The sequence below is a fragment of the Camelus dromedarius genome, chromosome 3, assembly GCF_036321535.1.
Source record: "Camelus dromedarius isolate mCamDro1 chromosome 3, mCamDro1.pat, whole genome shotgun sequence".
Lineage (NCBI taxonomy): Eukaryota > Metazoa > Chordata > Mammalia > Artiodactyla > Camelidae > Camelus > Camelus dromedarius.
The window spans coordinates 40,400,103-40,413,037 of record NC_087438.1 but is presented as its reverse complement, the minus strand read 5'-3'; the positions used below and the strand labels follow the sequence as shown (position 1 = coordinate 40,413,037).

The window sequence follows — 12,935 nt, the reverse complement described above, 5'->3', positions numbered from 1 at the left end:
TGGATACTTTCTGGATAAAAGTCCCACAACAGCTCTGCTTTTGCCCAAAGTTTTAGGAGGTCTGGTTTCTGACCTTTATTTCTCTAATCCTAAGGGATCAAACCCATTTCTAGGAGCAGAAGGCAAAGTTGACACCATCCCTTTAAAACCTTCTTGCAGTATATGTCCCCAACCAAACATATCCCTCTTGTTCCAGCTAAAAAAACAAAGCCCTATGATGCGCATGAGTGCGCTGGGAGAGAGTGTTGTCTATACTAGCATCTTCTGGCATCCAGCTCAAAAAACTTTTTTTTAATTTCATTTTTATTTTAAGCCTGTGTTATCACGGAAACCTCCTTCCTGAAACGATTTTGGCTAGAGAACTTCTAAAAAGAAGAACAGATACAACCTGTTAAGAAATTATTCTTTCATAAAAGTTATTAAAAGGTGCTTAAACATACATAGAAGAAACTTTCAAGGTATAATTCTTTTAGCTGTTATCTACTTTAGTTTTACATAAGGAAATTCTAGAATGAAATTCAAGGTGTTTTCCATTTCTCTTTCATAGAGATTTAATATTTATTTTATTACAAACATTTTCAAGCATACAGCAAAGTTGAATTTTACAGTATACATCTCTCTATACATCACCTAGATTCTACCACTATACTTGCTTCATCATGTATCTGTATATCTATCCATTCCTCTATTCATCCATCCATCAGACTATGGTGGCATTTTAATTATTTTTAAAGAACATTTTATACTTTGATTTAGAATAAGAAAGTCCATGTGAAAATAAATTCTATTGGATATTACCTCTTCAACGATAAAAATATTATAAGAAGACATACTTGACAGGGTGGTCTGGGAAAGAAATCTTAAATTATCTTTAAAAACACTAGTTCTGAGTAAATACTGTTTTCAAGCCATGGGTAAATCAGTCATAGAATAAATCTTATGGAAAGCTGAGCAGAATGCCAGGTACAGTTTTAAGTAATAATTCTCTAAAGCTCTGGTCTGTTCCATTGTCAATGTGGGAAGCTATTTTTATTTAATCAGTAGTAAATGTGCCTATTCATTAACAATTGTATATAAAGTCAGAAACTGAACTCTACTTACAATGTTAATGCACTAAGTGGAACCATATATTTTAACACAATGATTTAAAAAGATTCAATCACTTCTCTAACATTTACATTTATATGATCTAATCACCCAAAAGTGTTAAATTAGGAGCAATATATTCCATTCTGTGATGTCATTTTTGATAGGGGTCCAAGAAAAGAGACACGGAAGTTTGATTTAGCAGACATGCATTCTGTTTCACTCTTGTAAAAGTAAAATTTAATCATGTTGGTACATCCAAAATAGTTTTATCATTTCAAATAGAATAACCACAGTTGACTCAAAGAGAGAATTGGCTTATTTATTCTCTACCTAAAATTACTAGTTCCTTGAGAGTGCCGTAAGAAGACGGAGTGGTGGTGAAAACCAAATACCTACATAAAAACAGAGCAAATAGACAGCAAAACTCAAAATCCATGGACTACATTTACAACCAAACTTGGTGATAAAGTATCTCTATGAACCCCGAGATATAAGTGGGGTTCAAACCACCAGCAACCACAAGATTTGCCTAGTATCAGGAGCTATGAAAGCGGAATCACAGAAAAGTTACAGGGTATCTGCCAGATATGAGAATAAGAAATCTCAAAATTGCCTATAGGAATTCATTGAAAGCATAGCAGGCCAATTAGAAGACAGCAGCTGAAACTGGCAAAACTTTACCTACTCCCATAGAGGGTGAATGCAAGGTACACAACAGCATCTAATGGAGTTGTTAGAGTCTATGAACGTTTGAAAATGATCAGCCAGGGCTCCCTTCCTGTCCAGGTCTCTGCACTGTAGAAAAATGGCTGATAGAAGAATATAGCTTGAGAAGAATGTGGACAATAAAGACCATACAAAGAGGTGGTCCAGATAAAAGCAGGAGAGGGAAACAAATTCTTAAATTTAATTCTTTATAAAAACAAGAGGGAGCTCTCTGAAATTAGGAAGGCTAAATGAACCAAGCCTCCTTCTAAAAGTTAAGGAAAACTCACATAAAAATAAGCAATATAAAATTACTGAAGTCAAATATCATACAAAGTTATTATTTTTAAAAACAAAATAAGGAACATAATAACATCCTTATAGTCAACAAGAGTATGCCAGAAAAACAGGCTCATAAAATAGATAAACCTTAACCTACTATTTCAAAATGATCTAAAAGGCATTAAGAAAATGACATAACAGAATAACGTAAGTCAAAATCAGAAAAATGAGTTGAGAGAATTCAAGAAAGATTTAGAAATGAAGGAAAAATTTATTTTAGAAATGAAGGCTAAACTAGAAACAGCATGTGAATGAATAAATAGAATATAAAATGCCTTAAGAGAAAGAGAAAGTGAAAGGGGATTTTTCTTTTTAAGTAAAAAGAAAGATATAAAAAGTATCTGAGAAAAAGTAACAAACAGAAGACAGTCAAAGAAGATGCAATGGATAACAGAAGTTCTTGATGAATAAAAGCAGTAGAAAACAACAGAACAAATACTAAAAACTATAAATTAAGAAAAAAATTCCTAAAACAAACAAATATTTGAAGCTACTTTTAAACTCAATGGACTTTAAATAAAAAGAAAAAATTGGGGGGGGGCATTTAGCTCAAAAGGAAAAGAAATTACATTACAATCAGACATTCTAATAGGAATGCTTTATGTCAAAAGAAAATTAGTAACATATTTAAGACAAGAAAAGAAAATATGAGCCAAAGATTATCTTTGAGCAATATATATCTTCAGGTACAAAGGGCACGGACAAACTATTTTCAATATGTAAGCACTCAGGGAATGTTGTTCCCATAAGTACTTTCTCAGGAATGACAAGAGAGTAAGATTCAGAAAACAAAAATGACTCAGAGATAGCTTCATAAGGACCGATGGTGAGCAATAAATATATAATTACTTGTAGAACTACATGAAGGTTAAAAATTATATAATACTTACATGCACTGACAGCATAGCTATAGCACAAGCATAAAAAGTATGGGTGGGGTGGGTGGTAAGAATGGGAATACTGTATGCCAAAAAAGAATTTTAACTGCTTTCGGTAATCATAATTGTTGGTGCTATTATTAGTAACATTAGTATTATTTTATTAATATTAGTAATGAGGATTACTAACATTAGTATTATTAGTATTATTAGTACTATTATTAGTATTAGTATTAGTATTCTGAGACTATAGTACAGTTGGGTAAAAACAAATGAATTATTATGGGCTATTCTAATTCTATCATCTCTTATATCCTTGAGAACCAAGACTCATGGTGTAGAAAAATGGAGATAGAGATCTAGAAGAGGTGGGTAATCAGAACCCTCTACCAAGCCTGAGGCAAGAAATGTTTAAGATGAACCTGGAACATCTTGTCATACCAGAGAGTAAGGAAGCTACCAAAGATCACTAGGGTCATGTCAAAAGGACTCAGGAGGTGACTTAAGGAGGCTCCTGTTGCCAAAAACAGAGTATTTTTGAGCTTCAACAAAGGTAGCAGTGTATTTAAACCTATCAAATCTATTAAATTCATCTGCTTATCATGGTATCTTAAAAAATTATCTCCTTCAGAGGATGACAGGGAACCAACTCATTTTCTTGAAAACTGATAAATTAAGGAAAATCAAGTATTTACCTTGCCTTTCCTATGTAAACTGCACTACTGAGTTACCAAATAGTAGATGAAAAAAAGCACCTCTTCTAAAAATTATTACAGTTAGTAAATGAAAATGAAACAACTGAAGATTATCACCATTTTGCAACCCTAGGAGTTAATACATCTAGACAATGGTGACATTACAAAAGAGAGAAAAGACAGCCACCTGCAATCTTACTAAAGGGATGTAACCTGAGTGTGATCAAGTGTCTGGACCCAGTTTGCAGGAAATACAGAAGAAAGATGAACAAGATAAATAAGATGAACAGTACCATGAACCCTAATCCTAACTCTAACTCTAATCCTAACCTGCATTACCCACATCATTCAACAAATAAACTGTGAGGAAACAAAAAGATGTATCAAATAATCAGGCAAGACTGAACTAAACTCAGAGTGTAAGGATGCAGACTGTAAGATGTAAAGAAACATAAGGAAGTAGGTGCTATAGTCAGGAGAGTGGTTACTTTTGGAGAGAGATATGAGGGCATGATACGGTTGGAGAAGCACATGGTGGGGCTCCTGGTCTATTTCTTGACCTGGGTAATGATCATGAGGGTATTAACCTTTTAATAACTTCCTAAATGATGAGATGAGAGGAAACAAGCAATTAGATGCACAGGTCTGGAGTTCTAGGGAGAAGTCAGGGTTGTATTTGGGAGTCAAATAGATGATATTTACATTCATTACTTGTTGGGATTGAATAAAGTCACCTATGAAAGTGGTTGGCTTTTTAAAAGACCAGCAGCTCCAGGAAAGAGCCATGGGAATGTCAACATTTGGATGTGAAACAGAGAAAACAGAAAAGGGTGGGTAGTTACTTGAGAAGCATGTGACTCCTGTAAATCTCCTCAATCCCAAAGTTTACTCCTGTCTCTGCTGTCATGACAAGACCCACAAAGGCTTCAATGGCGTCACACGGGTGCAATCAGAGAGCGTCTGCCTCAGGTAGAAACCAGGTACCTCCCCGTTCCTGCCCTGGGGAACTTCTCTGAACAATGGAGTGGGATCCTCAGGAAGCTACTTGGCATTTCTGCATGAGCTGCAACTGGGACAATAACACTCATGGGGCCCCACTCCTGAGCTGTGGTGGATGAGATATGATGGATACACACTTCCTCTTTAATCCCCCAGGCTAATAGTTCAGAGGCATATCTTACAAGGCTATTCAGGGCCTTATAAAACAGTGCCTTATGAATCAAGCACTGGTAGTACCAGTCACCTATAGGCATGTCCTGCTTCATAACATAATCTTTCTCTTCTTTTCTGTGATCTCTCACTTTAGCTCCCTGGAATCTTTCCCCAAATAAACCACCTACACACAAGTCTTTGTCTCAGGTTCTGCTTTGGAGAGAATCAGTATTTTAGGGAGAGAGGACTCAGTTGTGTTGATGCTGCTGTCAGGTTAAGGATCCACAGAATGTGGCTAGATGGAATTCCTAGGTACCCTGACTAGAGCAGTTTCACTGGAGTGATCGGGCAGAAGCTCGATCAAGGTGGGAGGAGGCTCTCATGGGTCCAAATTCTGTGGACCCTGGTCCTCTTGGCAGCATTCAACACAATCCACTACTCTCTCATTTTTGAAATATATCACATTTGCCAGTGACTGGGGAGAAGAGAAAGGGTCAGTAGCTAGACTTACACGTAGGGTTAAGGAGAGGCTTTTTAAAGCCAGGAGACAGTAGACCACGGGGATGATGAGACTATCAAGCAGAGAGGGAAAAACTCATGCCAAAGAGAGAAGGGAATATTGAGAATCAGAGGGGGTAGAATCTTCAGCCCAGGTGTCAGGGTTGGCCTTTCATCCACAGAAGCGAAGAGAAGGCAGCACAGACAGATATGGAGGAGGGTTGGTTTTGATGGTTTAGATGGTGGGGAAATAAACGAATTCACATCTCTATTTTCTCAATGAATTACCATCAATTCGAAAGCTGAGGGAGAGCAGTAGTGGGTGTAGGAAGATTGAGAAAAGAAGAGGAGGGAAATAATTTTGGAAACAGAGAACACAAACATTAGGCAAGTGATTGCTGAGTTGAACTGAGTGTCCATTTTTTTTATTTCATGGGAGAGATTGCTAACTCATTTCTATCCCATTTCCAGGAGAATGGGCTTTTTAAGGCCCAGGGTTATATCTGGGTACTGTTTATTTCTAAAAACTCTTTGTTTTCAGCTCCAAAATGATGGAGTTGGAAAAAAGGTTACAAGGAAGAAGAGCAAGACAGAGATCTAGCTTCTCAAATCAAAAGTAGGTGGTAGTGAAGACCAGTTGAAGAATGACCGCTCAGAGGAGCATGGTCCAAAAGGAGGGATATTTTAATTCAGGTCACACAATTGGCTCAATGTTGTTAAGGTCCATAAAAAAGCTCCTGCTGCAAATTCACAGATGGTTTTTCAGAAATAGTATACTTCGGAAGATATGTTTTTCTCCAAATAATGCATTAAACAGAATGATATTGTTTCCCCCTTTTTCCCCTTAGAAAAATTAAAGTTGTATGAATTTATTACAGAGGTGGAGGGGAAACTTATTAAATAACTGTAGGCTTCTCAAACCATGAGCCTAAGGAGAGAAGTTAATAAGTTCCACGCTGAGCAGTGACATCATTGTTTCCCTAGTTACCCAATGTGGAGGCAGAAATGAATAAGCTAGATATAAATGCAATATCTAATAGGGTGGGAGTGTTAGAACTTTTTATGGCTATGAGGTTGGCAAGCCTTATAACTCAAAATGTGGTCACTTAAAACATGTAACCAAAAAATGTCTCAGGGCCTATCAATTCATTGCTTATGGCTTTGGCAAAATATGTTCTATATCCATGTACCTGGATGGAAGCTAAACGTAGGTGGTTCACTGGCTATACCTAAAATCCTGGACTAGGGCTTTGTGGATATGTCAACACAAAAACATACACATATTTTGTATTTTACACAGAGCTAGTAGATAACAAGTAGGTAGTAAATATCACATGATTTTAAAATATGTATTGCTTATTTATATAATACACATGGTTCATTCCTTTTAGTTAAATGACACATACTCATGTAGACACTCTGAAAAGCTGAAACAATCCTATTCCTATTTTGATATGAAATTCAGCTTTACTTTTCCTGTGTGCTTATTTTAATATGTAACAACCAAATAGTCTTTTTTGTTTTTAATGTGATTGTCTTTCACAATCATCTTAATTATTTTTTGGAGCAATTCTAATAGGTAAGCTAGAATGATCATTCCCATTTTAGAATTGCAAAACTAAAATACAGATAGGATACATTTCTGTACAAACTCAGCTTTTACTGTTGTTATACATATTTTTTTTTCCAGATTGGATGTGAGATCAGTGACCAAAGAAGATGGCTTCTGAATGGTACCTCATCCTTATATTCTAGGATCTGGAGACTTGTATTTGAGTGCCAAGCTTGATATATAGAAACTAGAAGATTATACACACTGTCTATGGCTGACAGACACAATGTCAAAAATTCAGCCTAGGAACTGCTAAACATGCCTGAACAAAATTTCATTTTCCATGAAAATTATAGAACATAATTTTTTTTGAAAATTTGTAGAAATCCTCATTTTCCAGTGTTTAACAATGTCACATTATTTGGACAATAATTTTTCTAGTCTTCAGTTTATCAAATAGCAAGTTTTCAATTATTTTTATGGAGCTTTTCCTTTCAAGCAGAACAATATCTTATTTTTATTTTCATCTCATTCCCAAATAAAAGTGTAACCTCTTTTCAGAATTTTAGGGCTGTGCACTATAGCCATCAGGCTAACAAATATCTTTACAGATGAATAGCATTTTCTTTTCTTTTTTCCTTTCTTCTTTTTTTTAATTTGCCATGTGTAAAATGGCAAAGAAATTGACTGAAAACAATTGGCTGAAATAACAGATCAACTGACAGGTTAAGTTTAGGCAAAATATCTTCAGACTCAAGTTTCCACTATTTTCTACTAATTGTTTCTTTTATTTTTAGTTAACTCCAATAACCCCTTATTATTTTTAATTTTTACCAAAGTTATAGATTTTATAAACAGTTTTAAAAGTCAAACAGCTTTAAAAAGCTTATTACAAACTTCATTTCTCGCTCCCAACCCCATCACCATATCTCCATGCAAACTTTTAAACTCTTGCAGCAGATTTTCTTGTTTACTTCCTTATTTCTAAATAAAGTACTTATTTTGTGACTCTTCCCTTTTAGGCATTATCTATTGATTTCCCAATATAGAAAATGAGGATTTAATTATCTTTTACTTCCTACTCCTCCACACAAATACACACTTTTAATCCCTACCATGATTTTAGTTAGATCACTATTCAGTACTTAGACTATTAAATTCAATCTCCATCTGTGCCACATAATACACTATGCTTATATTTCCTTTCTTACATAATTTTTTTCTGAGGTGCACAAATTTGAATTAATTATAATTATAGTTCATGACACATAATTATCATTGGTCTATGCATAGCTCTCTTTTATTTAGTTATTTAATCAGCTGTTTTCATTATAACTAGATCTCTTGAACTGATACCTAAAATGGAAGTTAGAGCCTTGAAAATAGCCTGCATCTAAACATCTTCTTCCCAACCACAACCAATGTATCGTTCTGCTTCCTTTCACCTAAATTAATCATAGTCCTGAATCTTGTGTTTGTCATTCCCTTACTTTCATTTTAAAAAACTTTATTGCATCTATATGTATTCCTATGTAAAGGGATTCACAGGAGTAGTAGATAAAAAGGGGGCTTCACTTTATGGTAAACTTTGTAACTGGGGCCAATCCTTCCACTAAGAACAAGCTGAAATGCTAGAGAAAATATTTCCAAAAATCTACTTGAAATTACCAGAGAGATAATAAAACAGTAAAGAATTGTGAGATCATTCCCAGGGAGAAGAAACCCAGAGAGGTGAGGAATTTGAGGCTATATTCCTCTTAGTCATCTGCTGTTTTTGGAAGAGGTGACTAAATAGCTGAGCAAAGCTTCCAGTTGACATGTAAGACCAACAGACAAAATTGGAGTTCTGTGCCCACCAAGGCAGTGGTTGTCTAGGATATCCTCCAGGTTTTAGATTGAGATCCTAAAAGCTAAATACTAGGAGTAAAATGTGAACTGAATCCAGACTGGACCTAAGACTTTGAAGCTGTATTTTTCTCAGTCCTCTAAGAGATTAAGGTGATCCAATACTGCTAATGCCCTTAGTAATCTTCTGGAAACAAACTCAAATCTTTGCTGGAGTAAGACAACCTCATCTTAGATCTCAAAGTATCTGTACAAGCTTTCACATAAAAAGCCTGGTATTCAATAAAAGATAACCAAGCATATGAAAACATGAAAAATTTGAAAAACAACAGACAAGAGGGGATCAAAATAATGGAGTCATCCAAGATAGACTTTAAATTAACTACAATTAATATGTTCAAAGAATTAAAAGACAAGATGGAGAATTCCAGTAAAGAACTGGAAGCTATAAGATAGAATAAAAAAATTCTAAAATGTTAAACAATAACTTTTACTGAGACCCCGATGAATAGATCTAATGATAGATTAAACACAATTGAAAAGAAAATCAGTGAATTGGAAGATAGATCAGATAAAAAAATCTTAAATGAAACAAGTAAGAAAAAGAATAAAAAGGAATGTTTTTCCTGTTCTTTCTTGCATCTCATTCTTTCTGTAAGAAATATAGATGACACAGAATGGGAGAAGGAAAACTGGACAGAAGTAATACTTGAAGAGATAATGACTTAAATTTTTCTAAAAATGATGAAATACTCCAAGTCACAGATTCAGTCATATTATAAATTACAAACAAGATACATATGCACACACACATGCCTAGACATATAATAGTATACCTACTAAACACCAAGAACAACAAGAAAGAGAAAAACAGACAGGAAAAAAAAAAAAGACAAACTGTCCTCAAAGGAACATCTGGTTAAATAGGAGCAATGTAAACCAGAAGACAATGAAACAGCATTTTTAAAGTGAAAAAAAACCAAAAAACAAGAAAACCCAGCCTAGAATTCTATTCCCAGAAAAAGCAATGCTTAAAAAAGAAAGTACAATAACAAGATTTTCAGAGGAAAAAATGAGAGAATTAAAAGATGTTCACCAAGCAGAAGGAAAACTATTTCAGGGGAAATTTAGAAATGTAGAGAGGAATGAAGAGCAAAAAACAGATAAATATGGGGGTAAATCAGGTCAATACTGATTGCAGAAAACAATAGTCATAAATGCACTGTGGAGCTAAAAACATAGAGATAATTAAAATACAACAATGACAACAATGGTAAATAAATAAGAAGAGTGATAAATAGGATTTAAATTTTTTCAAAAGTCTCTGAATTGTCCAGGAAGAGATGAAAGTACTAATTTATATTAGACTTTATACATCAAGGATATGAGCTATAATCTCTATGATAACCACAACAAGTAAAAGAATATGTGACTAATAAGTGACTAGAAAGCAGGAAAATCAAATGTTAAAAATTTTTCTATAAATACATAAGGCTGTATATATTTGAGACTTACTTTTTCCACTTATAGAATCACTCTGATTCATCTATGTATTTATTTGTTTTAACTGCTTAAATGATCAGCTTGTTCATCTATTCTCCCACTGATGGGCAGCTTTTGGGTTATTTCCAGGTTTCTGCCAAATAGTGCTGTGGTGAAACTTTTTTTTTTTTAACATTTTTCATTGATTTATAATTATTTTACAATGTTGTGTCAAATTCCAGTGTTCAGCACAATTTTTCAGTTATTCATGGACATATACACACTCATTGTCACATTTTTTTCTCTGTGAGTTATCATAACATTTTGTGTGTATTTCCCTGTGCTATACAGTGTAGTCTATTCTACAATTTTGAAATCCCAGTCTATCCCTTCCCACCCTCCACCCCCCTGGTAACCACAAGTCTGTATTCTCTGTCTGTGAGTCTATTTCTGTCCTGTATTTACGCTTTGTTTTTGTTTGTTTGTTTGTTTTTGCTTTTGTTTTTTAGATTCCACATATGAGCGATCTCATATGGTATTTTTCTTTCTCTTTCTGGCTTACTTCAATTAGAATGACATTCTCCAGGAGCATCCATGTTGCTGCAAATGGCATTATGTTGTTGGTTTTTATGGCTGAGTAGTATTCCATTGTATAAATATACCACATCTTCTTTATCCAGTCATCTGTTGATGGACATTTAGGCTGTTTCCATGTCTTGGCTATTATAAATAGTGCTGCTATGAACATTGGGGTGCAAGTGTCTTTTTGAAGTAGGGTTCCTTCTGGATATATGCCCAGGAGTGGGATGACTGGGGCATATGGTAAGTCTATTCCTAGTCTTTTGAGGAATCTCCATACTGTTTTCCACAGTGGCTGCACCAAACTGCATTCTCACCAGCAGTGCAGGAGGGTTCCCCTTTCTCCACAGCCAAGAGGGTATTTGTTTGGGGAAGGGAACAGCACTGACAAAGGGAGATTGGTTACATGCAGGGGAGTTAATTAAAGAAGTAAATGTTTTAAGGATAATGGGAGATAGATTATCGCATTGTCAGAAAAGGGAGTTACATATATGGAAAAGACGAAAACTAAATTCAACTTTGTGGTGTTGGATTGAGGGTATTGGTATGAACTACACATCTGTAAAAGAAAGAATAGTTTATAACCTTCCCGCAAAGAAAATTTCAAGTTCAGATGGCTTCTGGGTAAATTCTCCCAAATATCTAATGACAAAATAATAACAATTCCAGCTCTTCCAAAAAATTGAGAAGGAAGAAATACTTCCTGAGGTCAGCATTACAATGAAACCAAAACTCAGACAAAGATTTATAATAAGAGAAAATTACAAAGTGATATTCCACGTGAAGATAGATGCAAAAACTCTAAATGAATTTTAGCAAATCAAATCTAACAATATTGTAAAAGAATAGAACATCACAACCCAGTGGGATTTGTCCTGGGAATGCAGGGTTGTCTTAACATTAGAAAATCAATGGAATTCATCATGTTAACAAACTAAAAAAGAAAAACATGATCATCTCAAGAGATGCAGAAAAGACATTTGACAAAATCCAACTGAGCTTCTGCTACCATGTTGTCAAGGGAAGCCTCTGTTGAGAATCATGGTTTTAGAGGAGAGGGAGTAACATACAGAAGACTATCTGTTCTGTTCTTAAGGATATGCAGAAGTGGGACTCAATAGCCATTCTTTTTACATGCTGCTAGCATAGACTCTAACTTTCATTATTATCTCTTACCTAATTACATTATGTTGCACTTAAACTCAGTGTTTCCCAAACTCTGTTCCTTAAAAACACTAGCATTGTTTGAAGTATAAGGCTCTTCTTGTACCCTAAATGCACATTAACATATTAAAATTTCTAACTTCAGGGAAGAAATAGTATCCAAGATGTTTTTCTTGCATGTGATTTTCAATCATTGCTGTCTTATCAGGGTGAATTATTCTGTATTTGCTGCTAAAAGTATTTTATTTTTGACTCACCAGTTTGTTATTGCTTATATATTTTACAATATTTATAGGAGCACAGAAAATAGCATGGTTAAAATGGTCTGGGACAACTTCATGAAAGGCTAGATGTTCCTGACCCTAGCCTGCTGCCAGCAGAATTTTCTGAAAGTGATAACCACTTTTGTCACAGCACTCTGCTCATATACCTTCCTACGTGTGCCAATGCTATACCACCACCATGGAAACTGGAAATTTTTCTTATCCACTTTTCCAATTCTTTGCTCTTAATATCTTTTAAGTTCATAAAAGAATCTAAAATGTTTATCCCAGATTAATAAAAGGAATAAGTTGTCAAAAAATATTTAAAAACCACAGAAGACATCAGTCAAAAAGATACTTTCAGTTGACCAGCAGAAACACTTTAAAAAAGCTTCTCTCCATATACCAAGAGAAAGCCATGGAGTAGAAATGAAACTTCTACTGGTGTTTGCTAACTGCCATGGTCTGAATGTTTGTGTGATTATGTCATAAGGGTGGAGCCTCATGAATGGAATTAGTGCCCTTATAAAAGAGACCCACCTTTCCATGTGAAGTTATAGCAAAAAGAAAGCTATGAACAAGGAAGTGGGCTCTCACCTGACATCAGATCTGCTGGTGCCTTGATCTTGGAATTCCCAGCCTGCAGAACTGTAAGAAACAAATTTCTGTTGTTTATAAGCCACACAGTTTA

At 34.9% G+C, this 12,935-nt stretch overlaps 1 protein-coding gene across 1 annotated transcript in view; it reads right to left on the bottom strand.

Moving 5' to 3' along the window:
• The window catches only part of LOC105084855 (uncharacterized), a 99,263-nt gene that overhangs the window by 65,398 nt on the left and 20,930 nt on the right, over window positions 1-12,935 (bottom strand). Inside the window, exon 2 of the mRNA XM_064480889.1 lies at window positions 12,842-12,892. The gene's annotated coding sequence lies outside the window, so the exon portion shown is untranslated. The remainder of the gene's footprint in view (window positions 1-12,841; window positions 12,893-12,935) is intronic.